The sequence below is a fragment of the Apteryx mantelli genome, chromosome 18 (assembly GCF_036417845.1).
Source record: "Apteryx mantelli isolate bAptMan1 chromosome 18, bAptMan1.hap1, whole genome shotgun sequence".
Classification (NCBI taxonomy): domain Eukaryota; kingdom Metazoa; phylum Chordata; class Aves; order Apterygiformes; family Apterygidae; genus Apteryx; species Apteryx mantelli.
Genome location: NC_089995.1, coordinates 20,035,687 through 20,055,879, shown reverse-complemented (window position 1 = coordinate 20,055,879; position 20,193 = coordinate 20,035,687). Strand labels below are relative to the sequence as shown.

Genomic DNA, 20,193 nt, shown 5'->3' with positions numbered 1-20,193 from the left:
AACCCTAACCCTAACCCTAACCCTAACCCTAACCCTAACCCTAACCCTAACCCTAACCCTAACCCTAACCCTAACCCTAACCCTAACCCTAACCCTAACCCTAACCCTAACCCTAACCCTAACCCTAACCCTAACCCTAACCCTAACCCTAACCCTAACCCTAACCCTAACCCTAACCCTAACCCTAACCCTAACCCTAACCCTAACCCTAACCCTAACCCTAACCCTAACCCTAACCCTAACCCTAACCCTAACCCTAACCCTAACCCTAACCCTAACCCTAACCCTAACCCTAACCCTAACCCTAACCCTAACCCTAACCCTAACCCTAACCCTAACCCTAACCCTAACCCTAACCCTAACCCTAACCCTAACCCTAACCCTAACCCTAACCCTAACCCTAACCCTAACCCTAACCCTAACCCTAACCCTAACCCTAACCCTAACCCTAACCCTAACCCTAACCCTAACCCTAACCCTAACCCTAACCCTAACCCTAACCCTAACCCTAACCCTAACCCTAACCCTAACCCTAACCCTAACCCTAACCCTAACCCTAACCCTAACCCTAACCCTAACCCTAACCCTAACCCTAACCCTAACCCTAACCCTAACCCTAACCCTAACCCTAACCCTAACCCTAACCCTAACCCTAACCCTAACCCTAACCCTAACCCTAACCCTAACCCTAACCCTAACCCTAACCCTAACCCTAACCCTAACCCTAACCCTAACCCTAACCCTAACCCTAACCCTAACCCTAACCCTAACCCTAACCCTAACCCTAACCCTAACCCTAACCCTAACCCTAACCCTAACCCTAACCCTAACCCTAACCCTAACCCTAACCCTAACCCTAACCCTAACCCTAACCCTAACCCTAACCCTAACCCTAACCCTAACCCTAACCCTAACCCTAACCCTAACCCTAACCCTAACCCTAACCCTAACCCTAACCCTAACCCTAACCCTAACCCTAACCCTAACCCTAACCCTAACCCTAACCCTAACCCTAACCCTAACCCTAACCCTAACCCTAACCCTAACCCTAACCCTAACCCTAACCCTAACCCTAACCCTAACCCTAACCCTAACCCTAACCCTAACCCTAACCCTAACCCTAACCCTAACCCTAACCCTAACCCTAACCCTAACCCTAACCCTAACCCTAACCCTAACCCTAACCCTAACCCTAACCCTAACCCTAACCCTAACCCTAACCCTAACCCTAACCCTAACCCTAACCCTAACCCTAACCCTAACCCTAACCCTAACCCTAACCCTAACCCTAACCCTAACCCTAACCCTAACCCTAACCCTAACCCTAACCCTAACCCTAACCCTAACCCTAACCCTAACCCTAACCCTAACCCTAACCCTAACCCTAACCCTAACCCTAACCCTAACCCTAACCCTAACCCTAACCCTAACCCTAACCCTAACCCTAACCCTAACCCTAACCCTAACCCTAACCCTAACCCTAACCCTAACCCTAACCCTAACCCTAACCCTAACCCTAACCCTAACCCTAACCCTAACCCTAACCCTAACCCTAACCCTAACCCTAACCCTAACCCTAACCCTAACCCTAACCCTAACCCTAACCCTAACCCTAACCCTAACCCTAACCCTAACCCTAACCCTAACCCTAACCCTAACCCTAACCCTAACCCTAACCCTAACCCTAACCCTAACCCTAACCCTAACCCTAACCCTAACCCTAACCCTAACCCTAACCCTAACCCTAACCCTAACCCTAACCCTAACCCTAACCCTAACCCTAACCCTAACCCTAACCCTAACCCTAACCCTAACCCTAACCCTAACCCTAACCCTAACCCTAACCCTAACCCTAACCCTAACCCTAACCCTAACCCTAACCCTAACCCTAACCCTAACCCTAACCCTAACCCTAACCCTAACCCTAACCCTAACCCTAACCCTAACCCTAACCCTAACCCTAACCCTAACCCTAACCCTAACCCTAACCCTAACCCTAACCCTAACCCTAACCCTAACCCTAACCCTAACCCTAACCCTAACCCTAACCCTAACCCTAACCCTAACCCTAACCCTAACCCTAACCCTAACCCTAACCCTAACCCTAACCCTAACCCTAACCCTAACCCTAACCCTAACCCTAACCCTAACCCTAACCCTAACCCTAACCCTAACCCTAACCCTAACCCTAACCCTAACCCTAACCCTAACCCTAACCCTAACCCTAACCCTAACCCTAACCCTAACCCTAACCCTAACCCTAACCCTAACCCTAACCCTAACCCTAACCCTAACCCTAACCCTAACCCTAACCCTAACCCTAACCCTAACCCTAACCCTAACCCTAACCCTAACCCTAACCCTAACCCTAACCCTAACCCTAACCCTAACCCTAACCCTAACCCTAACCCTAACCCTAACCCTAACCCTAACCCTAACCCTAACCCTAACCCTAACCCTAACCCTAACCCTAACCCTAACCCTAACCCTAACCCTAACCCTAACCCTAACCCTAACCCTAACCCTAACCCTAACCCTAACCCTAACCCTAACCCTAACCCTAACCCTAACCCTAACCCTAACCCTAACCCTAACCCTAACCCTAACCCTAACCCTAACCCTAACCCTAACCCTAACCCTAACCCTAACCCTAACCCTAACCCTAACCCTAACCCTAACCCTAACCCTAACCCTAACCCTAACCCTAACCCTAACCCTAACCCTAACCCTAACCCTAACCCTAACCCTAACCCTAACCCTAACCCTAACCCTAACCCTAACCCTAACCCTAACCCTAACCCTAACCCTAACCCTAACCCTAACCCTAACCCCTAACCCTAACCCCTAACCCCTAACCCTAACCCCTAACCCCTACCCCTACCCCTACCCCTACCCCTACCCCCAGCCCTACCCCCAGCCCTACCCCTACCCCTACCCCTACCCCCAGCCCTACCCCCAGCCCTACCCCTACCCCTACCCCTACCCCCAGCCCTACCCCCAGCCCTACCCCTACCCCCAGCCCTACCCCCAGCCCTACCCCTACCCCTACCCCTACCCCTACCCCCAGCCCTACCCCTACCCCTACCCCTACCCCTACCCCCAGCCCTACCCCTACCCCTACCCCCAGCCCTACCCCTACCCCCACCCCCAGCCCTACCCCTACCCCTACCCCTACCCCCAGCCCTACCCCTACCCCCACCCCCAGCCCTACCCCTACCCCTACCCCTACCCCCAGCCCTACCCCCAGCCCTACCCCCAGCCCTACCCCTACCCCCACCCCCAGCCCTACCCCTACCCCTACCCCCAGCCCTACCCCTACCCCCAGCCCTACCCCTACCCCTACCCCCAGCCCTACCCCTACCCCCACCCCCAGCCCTACCCCTACCCCTACCCCTACCCCCAGCCCTACCCCTACCCCCACCCCCAGCCCTACCCCTACCCCTACCCCTACCCCCAGCCCTACCCCCAGCCCTACCCCCAGCCCTACCCCTACCCCCACCCCCAGCCCTACCCCTACCCCTACCCCCAGCCCTACCCCTACCCCCAGCCCTACCCGTACTGCTAGCCCTATCCCTATGGCTGCCTGTAGTCCTGCTGCTAGTCCTACTGCTTTGTCTTCAAAGGAATTAGTCCTAGGACTGTATTTGTGAATCCTAGGTCTTGTGTTTGCACTCATATTTTGGGCAGTGCATGGGTTTGCATGTCTGGATGATCACAGCTTCAGATGACTGCACTGTCCTTGGGCTTGAGGTGCTAATGGGTGTCTGACCTGTGTACTGCTGTGTGGAGTACTGGCTGTAGTCTTAGTTTGTGGTCTATAGTTTCTGTAGTGTGTCATGTGTCTGTATGTTATGCTGTACATGCATGCAGTAATGTGTTTAGTGTGAATAGTATATTTATATTTAAAAAGAAAGAAAAATAATAAGTATAGGAAGAGATAATTTGCATATTTAATGAATTCATTAGCAGAAGTAGGATACTGGCTGGGAGTAAATAATTATTTTTTTATTTTAAATTGTATAGTAAAATTGTTTACTCCCAGCCAGTATGCTAGAAAAAAAGCAGACAGAAAAGTAAAGTAAGGAAAAAACAAAGGAAATGCTTTTTATTCTCAGCTGAGAAAAAAAAGCAGAGAATAAAAAACACTAAGAGAAGAAAGCAAAGACTAAAAAGAGAGAGGAAAGAGGGGAAAAAAGGAGAAGAGAGGAGGGAGTAGAAAAACAGCAAACAACAGAAAATATAGAGAAAAACAAGAAGGAGCAGAGAGCGGAAAACAGAAGGAGCAGAGAGGAGAGCACAAAGAGCAAGGCAAAACCAGCAGAGAGCAGAGCGCAAAGAGCAAGGCAAAACCAGCAGAGAGCAGAGCGCAAAGAGCAAGGCAAAACCAGCAGAGAGCAGAGCACAAAGAGCAAGGCAAAACCAGCAGAGAGCAGAGAGCAGAGCACAAAGAGCAAGGCAAAACCAGCAGAGAGCAGAGCAAGGCAAAACCAGCAGCGAGCAGAAAGCAGAAAACAGCAGAAATAAAGGAGAAAAAAGCAGAACAGAATAAAAAGCAAAGAGCAGAGAACAAAGCAGAGAATAAAGAGCAGAAAGCAAAGCTAAGCAAAGCTAAACAAAGGGCAAAGGGCAAGGCAAAGAGCAGAAAACAGAACAAAGGGCAAAGCACAGAGTGAGAAGCAGGCAATTAGGCAGAGAGGAAAGAGCAAACAGCAAAGAGATTAAAGCAATGAGCAAAGCAAAAAATGTAAAGCAGGATAGCACAAAGCAAAGAATAAAGAGCAAAGCACAAAACTAAAGTAAGGTAGAGTGGAAGACTAAACAGTAAAGACTAAAGACAGAAAAGTAGAGAAAAACAGGGGTAAAGCAAAGACAAACTGGGAGAACAGAAGAAAGAGACAAAATAAGAGACACAAAGAAATAACAAAAATTAAAAAAAGAAATCTTTTTCTTAAGAAAAAAAGAGGACAGAGGAGGACCAAGATTAAAATAAGAGGATGACAAAAAAAAATCTGTCTTCCTCTTATTCTAAAAGCAGAAAGGACCAAGAGCAAAGGGGAAAACAGCAAGAGCAAATGTGTGGCGCAGGTACTTCAAATAACACAACAGAAACAAACAACAAAGCCATCTTTATTTGAAAGCAGACACAAACTCGGGCATCTTGATCATCTTTATTGCTCAAAAAAATACACAACAATCTCTTTATTACAACATCATGAACAAATCTTGGCCTTCCATCACCACAAAACCAGCAGCCTTCCCTTCCCCCTACCAGAACTCAGCATCTGCACCAGCACAACAAAGTTACATTTCAGTTACACAATCCATTACAAAGCAACAGACAGAACATCACAAACAAGCCCACACTCTGCATCAGCTGCCCATACTCTTCAGCATCCATCTCTACAATCTCACCACTACCACTCACATCCACCCACACATACTCTACCTTCCTACAGTAACAAGCAAGCACCACAGGTTTTTTAGACAGCCCCCAGTAACAGGGTTACCGAGTGCCTCCAAAAACCATCCTGCCTAGAAAAACCCAGCCCCAAGCCAAAACTCTGCAGCACTATTGGCGATGATCATCGCCTCACAGAGTGGCCGGGACCAGGGAAAAAAAAACCCAGCCAGGGGAAAAAAAAAAAATCCCCCGGCTGGGGTTTTTTTTTTTAAATAGTTAAAAAATTCTAAATGCTAACTCCACCCTAGAGGAAAATAAAATAGACTAAAAACAACACACGTGCATACAAAGTTAGATACATTCAATACCCAGCCCACCCAACAACCACACAACTGCCCACTCATTCCCACCATCACTGCTAATAAGATAACCACCACCTTCCATCCCTTTTTTTTAAACACAACACTGTATCAACATGAATAAGAACCCCTCAAAATGCCCACACCAATCAAGGCAAATTTCCTTCTTTTTTTTTTTTTTTTTCTTTAAAGAAAACAATACTTTTACACCTTACTGAAACCCCTCAAAAAGTTTCATGGGTACATTACTCTGCTCTGGCCACAACCATTACTACACCCACAAAAAAGGCAGCTCCAACCACAGACACGGGCACACAGACACGGGCACACAGACACGGGCACACAGACACGGGCACACAGACACGGGCACACAGACACGGGCACACAGACACGGGCACACAGACACGGGCACACAGACACGGGCACACAGACACAGAAGACACTGCCAGCCAGAAAGCCCAATGAGGCCACAACCATGTGGCTCTGATGCTCTGGATGAGCCCAGAAAAGAGTCAAATGCCACTGCCCCTGATGGAAAGGGCCTGGCAAAGCCAGGCAGATCGATGCAGAAGAGGCCGGCAAGAAAGGCCTAAGGACATGACGATGCAGGGAAGAAAACCCTGAAAGGAGACCAGGAAGACGCAAAACGAGGGCGGCCTCGGAAGAGGAGCGGCCGACAAGGCCTCGATGAGGGCCACAGAGATGACCGGCCACAAACAGTCACGGTGCAAAGATGGAGCAACAGACAACCCCTTTTAGCTGGCTGCACAGAACAAGATGCCATCCATGGGCACAAAACTGATGCATCAGACCACTCAAAAGACAACAGATGCCTACCGCACTAGTGCTGCACAGCATGCTCCTTGAGCACGAGGAACAAGAGCAACATCAAGACCTGAGCAAAAGATAGCACAGCTACAACGCACACCACATAGACTACACAACATCACAGACACAGGCTGGAGCTGCCCTGCCTAGAACACACTCACCTTCTGCCACGCACACCCCACCACCTCTGCCTCACACACAGCACTCATCCAGAAGAGCCCTCCACACCATACTCACTGTCAGCACACACACAGACACACCACCAAGACACACCAACACCCTTTGCCCCTCAGCTTAGCCTTCGCACTGCTCTGGGTCACCATCTGTCTTCAAGAGGCATCCTCAATGGCAGCCACATCCTCTCTGATCTTCCTCCAGTCACCACATTCACCTTCATCACCTGCCAAAACAGAGCGCAAGCGGTCACCCCCACGCCGGTCAGCTCCAGCCTCGTCCGCAAGAGCACCCTCCACGCCAAAGCCCCGCTGGCACTGCGCTCACCTGCACTGCGCCAATCCCAAACTCCAACATTGTGGCTGGTGGGACACCCACGGCACCTGCAAAAAACAAAACAAAACAACATTTCTCCTCCGCCAGGCAACACTCACCAACCCCACAACACCCAACACCAGTCAACATTCCAGGCCAGCACTAATTTCCTCTGCACACTACCATAGCTAAAACCCACAAGCAAGGCAGCTCCAGCCCCAAACAGACAGACACACACAAACATCAGACAGACATGAAGGAAAGCCCTACACAAAAAGAACTATTCCTACACGTAAGACACTGCCAGCCGGAAAGCCCTATGAGGCCACAACCACATGGCTCGGATGCTCTGGATGAGCCCAGAAAAGAGTCAAATGCCACTGCCACTGATGGAAAGGGCCTGGCAAAGCCAGGCAGATCGATGCAGAAGAGGCCGGCAAGAAAGGCCTAAGGACATGACGATGCAGGGAAGAAAACCCTGAAAGGAGGCCAGGAAGATGCAAAACGAGAGTGGCCTCAGAAGAGGAGCGGCTGACGAGGCCTTGATGAGGGCCACGGAGATGACCGGCCACAAACGGCCTTGATGCAAAGACGGAGCAACCATCAGCCCCTTTTAGCTGGCTGCACAGAACAAGATGCCATCCATGGGCACAAAACTGATGCGTCAGACCACTCAAAAGACAGATGTCTACTGCACTAGTGCTGCACAGCATGCTCCTTGAGCACAAGGAACAAGAGCAACATCAAGACCTGAGCAAAAGATAGCACAGCTACAACGCACACCACATAAACTACACAACAACACAGACACAGGCTGGAGCTGCCCTGCCTAGAACACACTCACCTTCTGCCACGCACACCCCACCGCCTCTGCCTCACACACAGCACTCATCCAGAAGAGCCTGTCACCAAAGGAGCAATGCACTTCACTCCTAAGAGGGAAGCAGCACTACATTTATTGCAGTAAGACAGCAACTTAACAAAGTTTACAATTAAATAAGAACAATTTAATGAGGTTCAATTGGCAAGGTTCACTCAGTTATTTACTGCATGAAGGACAGGGTCAGATGCATGTGCAACAGAGACCCTCCCGTTGAGTCATGAGGTTCAGACTGGACCCCCTTGCTTTCTAAACTCCTTTCGAGAGGAGCCTAGGTGCGGCTGGATCCAGTCCTAGTCCCAGACTTGGTCAATGGTTTATGTCTAAAGGAGTGAGTGCGAAGGGAACCCTCTCATTGAGTCATGAGGTTCAGACTGGACCCCCTTGCTTTCTAAACTCCTTCAGAGAGGAGCCTAGGTGCGGCTGGATCCAGTCCTAGTCCCAGACTTGGTCAACAGTTTATGTCTAAAGGGGTGAGTGCAAAGAGAACCCTCCCGTTGAGTCACGAGGTTCAGACTGGACCCCCTTGCTTTCTAAACTCCTTCAGAGAGGAGCCTAGGTGCGGCTGGATCCAGTCCTACTCCCAGACTTGGTCAACAGTTTATGTCTAAGGAATTATGCACGCAATTAGTCAGAGCTATAACTCAGGAAAGTTTCACAAAGTTCACAAAAGTTCAGTATGCTATTAATCACTTGCTGAGGATCTGTCACAGGCAAGGAATCTCTCTCAACCTCGAGAAGTAACCTGGAGAGGCGTCCCTGCTCAAGAGGAGGTTCTGCAGTGCAGTCTGCTGCCCTGCAGGAGGGCTCAATGGGCTCTGGGCTGCCCCCTATTTATTGGGGGGGGGGGGGAGATGATTGACTCATAGTCACATTGGCATACTAGACAGGCCTTAGTCGGCACATGCTCAACTAGCCCCTACATACGTGCTGTTTACAGGGAAATCAGGTTGAGGGGGACAGAGCACATCAGTGCTGGGGGGGGGGGGAAGGAGCACACCACCACAGAGCCCTCCACACTACACTCACTGTCAGCGCGCGCGCACACACATACACACACACACACACACACACACACAGAGTCAAGACACACCAACACCCTTTGCCCCTCAACTTAGCTTCTGCAGTGCTCTGGGTCACCATCCATCCTCAACAGCAGCCGCATCCTCTCTGATCTTCCTCCGGTCACCACATTCACCTTCATCACCTGCCAAAACAGAGCGCAAGCGGTCACCCCCATGCCAGTCAGCTCCAGCCTCGTCCGCAAGAGCACCCTCCACGCCAAAGCCCCGCTGGCACTGCGCTCACCTGCATTGCACCAATCCCAAACTCCAACATTGTGGCTGGGGGGGCATCGACGGCACCTGCAAAAAACAAAACAAAACAACATTTCTCCTCCGCCAGGCAACACTCACCAACCCCACAACACCCAACACCAGTCAACGTTCCAGTCCACCACTACTCTCCTCTGCACACTGCCATAGCTAAAACCCACAAGCAAGGCAGCTCCAGCCCCAAACAGACAGACAGAAACATCAGACAGACACAGACATGAAGGAAAGCCCTACACAAAAAGAACTATTCCTACGCATAAGACACTGCCAGCCAGAAAGCCCAATGAGGCCACAACTGCATGGCTCTGATGCTCTGGGCAAGCCCAGAAGAGAGTCAAACGCCACTGCCCGTGACGGAAAGGGCCCGGCAAAGCCAGGCAGATTGATGCGGAAGAGGCCGGCAAGAAAGACCTAAGGACGTGACAACGCAGGGAAGAAAACCCTGAAAGGAGGCCGGGAAGACGCAAAACGAGGGCGGCCTCAGAAGAAGAGCGGTCGACGAGGCCTCGATGAGGGCCACGGAGATGACCGGCCACAAACGGCCACGATGCAAAGACGGAGCGACGGATGGCCCCTTTTAGCTGGCTGCACAGAACAAGATGCCATCCATTGGCACAAAGCTGATGAGTCACGCCAAGCAAAAGACAACGGATGCCTACCACACTAGCGCTGTACAGTGTGGGCTGTACTCCTTGAGCACAAGGAACAAGAGCAACATCAAGACCTGAGCAAGAGATAGCACAGCTACAACACACACCACATAGACTATGCAACAACACAGACACAGGCTAGAGCTGCCCTGCCTAGCACACCCTCACCTTCTGCCATGTACACCCACCGCCTCTGCCTCTCACACAACACTCATCCAGAAGAGCCCTCCACACTACACTCACGCACACAGAGTCAAGACACACCAACACCCCTGGCCTCTCAACTTAGCTTCTACAGTGCTCTGGGTCACCATCTGTCTTCAAGACACATCCTCAATGGCAGCTGCATCCTCTCTGATCTTCCTCCGGTCACCTCATTCGCCATCATCTGCGAAACCAGAGCACAAGCAGTCACCCCCAGGCCAGGCAGCTCCAGCCTCATCCACAAAAATACCCTTCACAAAGTGCCATGGGCACTCCGCTTACCTGCACTGTGTCAATTCCAAACTCCAACACTGTGGCTGGGGGGAGCCCACAGCACCTGGAAAGAACAAAACAAAATTACTCCTCTGCCAGGCAGTGCTCACCAGCCCTACAACACCCAACACCAATCCACTCACCTGACATGCTCAGCCATGCCTGGAAAAGGCCCACACGGTACCTGAAAAAGCAGAGCAAAAGACATCACCAACAGGCAGCCCAACACCACCCACCGCACAATAAACCTCTGACCCGACAAGCTCCCCCTCTCATCTGCTCAGGCTCTTGTCAGCACTCAACTTCTCCTCTCCACAACTTCCAGCAAAACCTGCAAACACAAACAGAAAGCAAGCGCTCAGATCATGCCTGCAAAACCACAGCCCACCCACATCAAGCATTTGCTCCCACACCTTCACCTGCTCTGCTCACCCATCCCGAACGCCATGCTACGGGTCGCCAGGCCGAGGCCTGCCACCCACCTGTAAAACCAAAACAGTAGTGGGCAACACAGACAGCGCCAACGAGACAACAGCCCTACCCTAGGCTCTACTTCCACTATCGGACTGACACTCACCTTGCTGTGCTCCTCCTGCATGCAAGCAACCTACTCTCCACATTGCTCCACACCTATAAGCACAAAGCAAAAATTAACCAGAGAACCGCTGACCGCAACACTCCGCTTCCAGCAACAAATCTCTAGCTCACCTTCCTAGGGGCGTGACCCTTTCTTCCTCCATCTCCCTCGGGCCCGCTGGGAATGCTGCACCACATCTACAAAAACAACAACATAAGGTGCACGCAGAAGCTGACCAATCACCATTCCAGTTCATCACTGCCACACTCTGCACGCTACCATTGCTAACACCCACAAGCACGGCAGCTCCAGCCCCACACAGACAGACATACACACAAATATCAGACACAAACATGGAGGACAGTCCTACACAAAAAGAACTATTCCCACGCATAAGACGCTGCCGGCCAGAAAGCCCTACAATGCCACAACCATGCGGCTCTGATGCTCTGGACGAGCCCAGAAGAGAGTCAAACGCCACCGCCCGTGATGGAAAGGGGCTGGCAAAGTCGGGAATATTGATGCAGAAGAGGCCGGCAAGAAAGACCTGAGTTCATGACAACGCAGGGAAGAAAACCCTGAAAGAACGTGAGAAACACACGGAAGAAGAATGGCCGACAAGATCTCAAAGATGGCCGCAAAGATGACCGGCAACAAATGGCTACGATGCAAAGCCAGTGCGACAGACTACCGCTTTTACTTGACTGCACAGAAAGAGACACGATCCATTAGCACAAAGCTGATGAGTCAGGCCAAGCAAAAGACAACGGATGCCTACCGCATTAGTACTGCGCAGCGTGGACTGTGCTCCTTGAGCACAAAGGAGCAGAGCAGCGTCAAGACCCGAGCAAAAGATAGCACAGCTACAACACACACCACATAGACTACGCAACAACACAGACAGGCTGGAGCTGCCCTGCCTAGCACACCCTCACCTTCTGCCATGCACACCCACTGTCTCTGCCTCACAGCACTCATCCGGAAGAGCCCATACTATGCTATGTCAGCGCACACACAGCCGAGACACACCAACACCCGTGGCCCCTCAACTTAGCTTCTGCAGTGCTCTGGGTCACCAGACATCCTCAACAGGCATCCTCAATGGCAGCCGCATCCTCTCTGATCTTCCTCCGGTCACCTCGTTTGCCATCATCGCCTGCCAACCCAGAGCGCGAGCAGTCACCCCCGGGCCGGTCGGCTCCAGTCTTGTCCGCAAGAGCGCCCTCCGTCAAAGCCCCACGGGCGCTCCGCTCGCCTGCGCCGTGCCAATTCTAAACTCCGAAATTGAGGCTGGAGGGACACCCACAGCACCTGGAAAACCAAAACAAAGTTTCTATGCTGCCAGGCAGCACTGACCAGCCCTAGAACAACTAAAACACCATTCTGATCGCCCATTCTACCTCACCTGAAATCCTCAACCATTCCTGCAAAAGGCCCACACGCTACCTGAAAAAGCAAAGCATACAGCCCCAGAAGCCAGGGTAGGGGTCAGAAGCAGAGCCAGAAAAGAGCACGTGGCAGTGGGTTCAGGGGCACGGACGGAACAGAGGAGTTGGCAGGCAAGACTGCCGATGGTTTCCTCGTGGTCCAGAGGAGTCCAACAGTTTCTTCCCTCTCAGCGCCGAGGCTTGGTCAGGAAAAGAGATGAGCTCATTAGTTGTGTGTAGGATAGTTTCTGAGCCTTTGGGGCACATGCGCTTACAGTTGGGTTTAGTGTCCAATGATGTGACTTCTTTTCTCATCATACTGCACTTGCAGGGTGGGAGTACGCTTCCTTCCCTCTTCAGATAAAGTCGGGACTCTTCTGCAAGTCTACATACCACAAAAATCCCACACGGTTTCTCCCTGAACAGGGCTGACAATATTTCTGAGGAGCAGCAAAACATCCAGCAAGCGAGCCAGAAACCAGACTAGCTGATGAGAGCGATACCTCACACACATCCCAATTACTAGAAATGCTACAAAAGCAAACAAACAAATAAAAACACACACACACACACACCCCTCTAGGGTGTAAATGTAGGAGGAAATGTTTTCCCAGGACCTCTGCTGTCTCCTCTTGTCTGCAGTCCAGGAGAGGAACAACAATTCCTCAAGTGTGATCCTCTTGAAAGAGTCCAGTGGTGAAGCTCCATCCCTTCCACGGTAAACACAGAAACACCAGGAAACAATACTGACAGGTAACAGAAGATACAACTGGAGACTCAGAAGCCCTCTTCCACCCCTGAACACCCCACACCGAGATACTGACCCAAGAAAAAAACTGTCTGCCATAAGCAGCTTTCTGGCATGCTCACAGCTCCAGCTTGAGCCATTCCCTTGCTCTTACATCAAGGAACAACCTTTGCTTCTCCAAACACAGCAATAAATCTTCCTGAGTAGCTTTACTTCCTCAAATGCTGTTATTTGCCAAGGCAATTCCAGACCACTGCTCCCATAGGAGAACAAAAGCGGAATGAACTCCCTGGCCCGAGACCCTGGCTTTATGTAACACTAATCCCACCCACTGACCCACCCACAAGCCCTTGGAAGGGGAGGGGCAAACCACCGGCAGCCATAAATACACAGGGCTAGGCAGAAGCAAGGCTTTTTCTTCCGCTCGGTATCTAGAAAGGAGAGCACAGAAAGGATAAACAGACCTCTTTGATGAAACGGACCATCTACTTGGTTACTGAGACTTCATGTACTCTATCCATAATATCAGGAGGTATGTTCTCTTTTTACCCTAACTACACTAGCCTTTGCATTAAAAACTAGAAATCACTTCTGCTTATGCTTAGGAAGAAAGCTCCAACATTCCACATAACCTATAAAGGGCACACTATACCACACTCCTGTGATTGGTTCAGGCCTGCAGATAGTACAGCTGTTCTAGCAGGGCAGCATTTCCTGTAGGGTGAAGCAAGTTATCAAAATAAACTCCTGGAACATGTGTGCTTCTGTAATGTGAGTACTTCCAAAGAGAGATGTTTCCTATATAGTACCTAGAGTAATTAGAAAAAGGGGTCAGTGGGCAGAATGGGTAGATCTCCAGGGGAACACGAGCTCTGTTTCTCTAGATGAATGAGACACACAAGGAGACAAGAGGGGTGCTAAGAGGACTGGAGAACCAACACGGGGCTCTAGGGCACAAAAAAGGCTTCCAAAAGAGGTTCTGAAGGCACTAGAGGGGTCCTACAAGGTCTAAAGGGCCAAAACAGAGCTTGGGAACAAAAGGAAGGCTGAAAGAATAGTCCAAAGTAAAAGAAAGGGGTTCCTCAGAGCTATACAGGACAAACAGAGATCTATGCAAAACAACAAAGTTCTAAAGAGGAATCCAGAACAGATTAGACATCTCTTATAGAAACTAGAGAAGAACTAAAAGAAACCAGAAGAGAACAACCAAGGTCTCCCAAAGGGTCCAGAGGAAAACAGGGTGCTCAGGCAGCTGAACAATGAAAAGAGCACTCTAGGGCATAAAAAAGGCTGCAGGAAGAGTTCTGAGAACACTGCAGAAATCCTAAAGGAGCTAGAGAGCCAAAAGACAACTCTAGGAAACAAGAAAGGCCAAAAGAGTAGTCCAGAACATGCTAGAGGGGTCCTAGGGGGACCAGATAGGCAAAAAGTAAAAACAGGGGAGCAAGGAAGACCTGCGGAGGTGGTCTGAGGGGACAAGAGAGGTTGTGCAGGGTGTGGAGGGCCAGAAGGCAGCTCTGGGGCACAACCAAGGTCTCCGGTCGGGTTCTGGGGGAACAAGAGCGGTCCTAAGGGGTCTAGAGGGCCAAGAGAGAGCTCGGGGACAGAAGGAAGCTGAAAGAGCAGTCCAGAACGCACTAGGGGTGTGCTAAGCGCTCTACATGGCCAAAACATGACTCTGGGGAACAAGGAAGACATCTGGAGGGCTTCTGAGGAGACTAGAGGGTTACGAAGGGGGCTGGGGGGGGGCCAGCGGACAGCTCTGGGGCACAACAAGCACCCCACGAGGGGTTCTGAGCAGACCAGAGGGCTTCTAAGGAGATTACATGGCCAAGAAATAAAAACAGGGCAACAAGAAAGACCTCCGGAGGTGCTCTGAGGAGACAGGAGAGGTCCGATGGAATGCAAATGGCCAAAAGAAGGCTCCGAGGCACAACAAAGATGTCAGGAGGGGTTCTGAGTGGACTAGATGGGTCCTCAGAGGTCTGGGAGGCCACAAGACAGCTTTGGGGCATGACAGAAGCCTTTAGAAGGGTTTCTAAGGGGACTAGAGTGGTGCTAGAGGGGTCTAGAGGGACAATGGAGGTCTGTGGGTGTAAACTGAAAGGCCAAAGGAGGGGGCCAAAGCAGAACAGAGGGCTGCTAAAGGGACTGGATGGCCAACAGAGGGCTCCAGAGCATGAAGAAGGGCTCCAGAGGGATCCTTGTAATCCTGCACGATCTAGAGAGAAACAAAGACTTCTTAAGGGACAAGAGAACAAATGCAGTGCCCTGGAGCACACCTAAAGGCAAGTGGATAGGTCCTGAGGGAACTAGGGAGCAAATATGAGAGTGCTGGGGAGACAACAGGCAAAACTGAAGATTCTGGGGCATTAACTCACCCGCCATAATCTTCCTGCTTGGACCCTGTCTCTTACCTCTGAGAGGTTGGCCTTTGCTTTTATTCTACAGGCAGCTGTCAGCTGTTGCGTAGTCTTGGCAGACAAGTTGAGGACCACTGCCCAGGCAGTCGTGACCCGCAACACCACATGCTCAGAACAGTTCTCAGGAAGTCATGCAGATTCATAACCTGAAGAGCAAAAGCAAATATCTCTTAAGCACAGTTTTCATTTCATCATAGGAGCAATTTTTCCCTCTCTTCTCCACTGTACTGCATCTAACAACGCACCTTCCTCATCACCATTTTCCCCTGCTACTTCTACTCTTCTCCGTTGCCCCTGTTGCATCTCAGTTGCATCTTAGTCCTCTAAAGCACCTGTTTCTCATCCACATGTACTTTCATTTCCGGTCACCGATTACCCTTCCTGTTTGTCCTATAGCAGGCAGCCGAGACACCCTGGCCTGGTGTTTAGACACACATCCCTTTTCGTCTGGCCAGCAGCTGAGACAGAGCAGAGGGCAGCAAGAAGGGTGGCTCTGAACATAGTAGACCTGGGCACCCAGCAACACAGAAGCAGCAGCAAGGCATCAAAGAGATCACATCTTTGTAAAGAAAATACTTATAGTTCCAGGTCTTTAGAGGCAACTGGGGATTCTCTGTATGCATGCCCAGGCCTCCTACAGGCTCCTTCTGCACAGTTAAAGGTACCTGAATGTAATGACCTTGGGAGGCAGTGACACAGTGTCCCTGGGGCTGCTGTAAGGTACCTGTGGCTGTTCCAGGGTCTCTCAGGCTGTTCTAGGCTCCTTGGACAGAAACAGTGCTGATCACGTTTCCTTGAGGACTTTCTCTTGTGCTGCATAACAGGATAGCTTTGCACTTAGCCCTCCCAGCACCGCTGCTCCTCATAGCTGATGCCTAACTAGCCTCAGTTCTGAGCAAAGCTATGACTACCAGTCCACACAGCCCCTCACACTCTCCTTGCCCTCCCCATTGCCAAGAGGGACAGCCCCAGCCCCTGGGGACAACCCTGCCTGGTCACACCAGAGATGGAAAACATTTCCTGACCTGTACGAGGGAAAAACTGGGAAATTCCACTGTCCCTGATGACCTATGGGGACTCTCACGTGAGTGGCACATGTCCAGTAAGGACCAGACACAGCAGGCCAGTGCTGCAGGGCGGAAAAGGCACAGGCATCTGGAACTACAGCTGCTGGCCTGCCACAGAGCACAACGCGGAGGGCTGCTGGGAATCCCGCTGACAGAGAACTGCACCTCCTGCCACCTCGAGAGGCGCAACATGGTCTCCCAGAAGGCCAATATAGGAAGACTACACCTCCCGGCATGCCCTACAGAGTAAAATGGCCACCAAGAAAACCATTGTTAAAAGACTATGCCTCCCAGCATGCCGTGCAGGCTAAAATGGCCTCCCGGAAGCCCCGTGCCGGAAGACTACTGCTCCCGGCATGCCGCGCAAACCAACATGGCCGCCCGGAAGCCCCGTGCCGGAAGACTACTGCTCCCGGCATGCCGCGCAAACCAACATGGCCGCCCGGAAGCCCAGTGCCGGAAGACTACTGCTCCCGGCATGCCGCGCAAACCAACATGGCCGCCCGGAAGCCCAGTGCCGGAAGACTACTGCTCCCGGCATGCCGCGCAAACCAACATGGCCGCCCGGAAGCCCCGTGCCGGAAGACTACTGCTCCCGGCATGCCGCGCAAACCAACATGGCCGCCCGGAAGCCCAGTGCCGGAAGACTACTGCTCCCGGCATGCCGCGCAAACCAACATGGCCGCCCGGAAGCCCAGTGCCGGAAGACTACTGCTCCCGGCATGCCGCGCAAACCAACATGGCCGCCCGGAAGCCCAGTGCCGGAAGACTACTGCTCCCGGCATGCCGCGCAAACCAACATGGCCGCCCGGAAGCCCCGTGCCGGAAGACTACTGCTCCCGGCATGCCGCACAAAACAACATGGCCGCCCGGAAGCCCCGTGCCGGAAGACTACTGCTCCCGGCATGCCGTGGGGGGGGGGGGGGGTTGTGCAGCGCTTCGTGAGGTTTGACCGTCTGGCGATTCCGTTCCGATCCGCCCCTATTCCCCCCCCCCTCGGGATCCGCATACCACCGCAAAGCCGGGAGCGCGGCCCCGCGATCCCCAGCACCGGATTCCCACGACACCGCCGCGACCGGCCCCGGGTCAACTCCGACATTGCCTCTGCCCCCCCCCCGCAATCCTCCCCAGGGATTCTCTTGAGATCCCTCCCCCCCCTCCCCGACACGCTCCCAGTCTGACCCAGGACCACCCCCCCCCCCGACCGTGCAATAAACCCCACCACAGCCCCGGCGCACCCCCTTCCTCTCTCCCTCCCCCCCCCCCCCCAGCACCAGCACAGCCCCGGCGCGCCCCCTTCCTACCCCCCCACCCCACCACAGTCTCAGCGCACCCCCTTCCTACCCCCCCGCACTACCAAAACCCTGGCGTACACCCTCCCTCCCCACTCTCCATGGTCCCAGTGCACCGCTCTTCCCCACCACGTCCTCGGCCGGCCCCCACTGCCCCGGTACACCGCCATCCCCAGCCCCGGTGCACCCTGGTTGTGCCGCGTTGCCCAGGACGCTCCCATCTGCCGGGACCCTCGGCACGTGGGGGACCCGCAGCCCCGAGTGTGGACACCCTCGCCCTGCTCACCTCCTCCGTGGTGCAGCCGCCCTGCCGGTCCCAGCGGGCGGTGCTCGGCAGCAGCTCCATTGTCCCGGACTGGCCCCAGCACAGGCTTCCCCCAACTGCACCCCAACCCCGGTGCGTACCCACTGTTGCCATCAGCTCCACCTGGGACTCATCCTGTCCCCCCAGCCCCACCTGGGGATCGTCCCAGCCCTAGGGCCCACAGCTGCAGCCCATCAGGAACTGGGGAGGGGGAATGGCTATCAGCCCCATCACAGACAGCTGGGGCACCCAGGGTAGCAGAGGCACCCCCACTCCTGAGAGCAGCTTGCTGAAAGCTGAAGGGAGACCCCTGGGGTGTACAGAGAGGAAAAGGAAGTATTCAGGAGACAAGAGAACAAATCCAGAGCTGTGAGTGCAACAAAAGTAAAAAAAGGCAATGATAGAGCAAACAGTGACTCTGGGTGCACCAAAAAGCAAAGGGAGGGCCCTGGGGCACACCAAGAAGCACGGCAGAAAACTCTGGGACAGGGGAGAAAGCTAAATGGAGAACTTTGGGGCGTGCTGCAAAGCAAACACAGGGCCCTGGGGCACACCAAAAGGCACACAGGGGGCTGGAGGGCAACCCAAAATGTGAATTGAGGGCTCCTGAGGGCATCAGAGGGCAAACACAGGGCTCTGGGGCAAACCAAAATACAAACGAAGGGCCTTGGTGCACACAAAAGGGGCCATAAGGCACATCACACGGCTCGAAGTGGCTGATGGGACGGTGCCTGCAGGCTCCCCCTTTCCCCACAGAAACTATCTCCCAGCTCCAGGCACATAGGCCTCATCCCCAGACACACGAGGGACATGGCGAAGTGCTGAAAGCAAATCCGGAAGCAGCCTGGGGACCTCACGCAGCCCTGGAGGGGCCCTGGCTGCCCCCAGGATGATGAGAAATGCCACCGACACTGCCCCAAGGTCCAGGCAATGCAAGGAAAATTCCCCACAGCCCTGCGAACAGCACTGGGTTCCCTGGGAACCGCAGGGACACCAAAGTACGAGGGACTCGGGGACCAGCTCCCAGCACCACACACAATGTGTAACCTCCTCCCCTGGACATCATCTTCAGGCAAAGTGATGGCAGGAACCACAGACATGAGTGCAAAGAATAAAGCAACTGTTTATTGTTTTACTGAACAGAAACAACACCTGGGCGCGAGTCTGCCATGCTTCCCCTTATCCTGTGACACCTGAAGAGTCATGACCACACCAGCGTTCATCCATCCGTCAGGGAAGGGTCAGCTCCTGCTGCTGCCCCTGACGTGGCAGGTTTCTGAGTAGTCAACAACCTACCCCCTCTGCTTCTTCCTTCAGGGATAAGATCCAGCTCTGAGAGTTGACAGGAAAATGCCTGATCTCGCCTGCCTGCGCTTCTGCCCTACCCCAGACTAGAGCCCTGCAGGACACTTTCACAGCGCTCAGCTCACCCGTCGCATCGCCAGTCTCGGTGTGATGGGCCTGCGCCGCGTGAAACCCAGACCTCAGGTCAGCGCACAGAGCTGAACGCTGGGTACAGGGGAAGGTTACAAACCTCAAAGGAGGGTTCGCAGCTTGCTGCTTAGGCTTCAGGGCTTACAGTTTATTATCCAAGGATTTAGCCCTTTTTGTTTATCAGTAAGCTGTAAACCCTGCACCCTAAGTGACAAACTGCAAATCTTGGAATCCAAATGGTTGCCAAAGCTTTAAAATTTAGGGATGAGGTTGGATTTTAAATTCTGCGCCCTGATCGCTAAATGAACAAACTGTAAACTCTGACTGATAAAGACTGAGCCCCACAAAATGAAGTCATACACCGTAACCCCTGAGTGACAGACCCTCAGCAACAAACTAAACAATAAACCTTAAGTGAAAAACTTCAAACCCTCAGTTTTAAGCAAGAAACACCAAAGCACCCATGAGCATGAGAACAGTACAGAGAAGCCAAGGGGTTTTGC

General features: G+C 52.6%; 1 long non-coding RNA gene across 1 annotated transcript; it reads right to left on the bottom strand.

Annotated features, from left to right (window-relative positions):
• Window positions 1–10,293: 10,293 nt before the first annotated feature.
• LOC136993647 (uncharacterized) lies at window positions 10,294–10,682 on the bottom strand. Its single transcript, XR_010886041.1, has 3 exons — window positions 10,562–10,682; window positions 10,428–10,482; window positions 10,294–10,329 (listed from the first exon to the last, which is right to left on the bottom strand). It is a non-coding gene; the product is annotated as an uncharacterized lncRNA (long non-coding RNA).
• Between the last annotated feature and the right edge of the window lie 9,511 nt (window positions 10,683–20,193).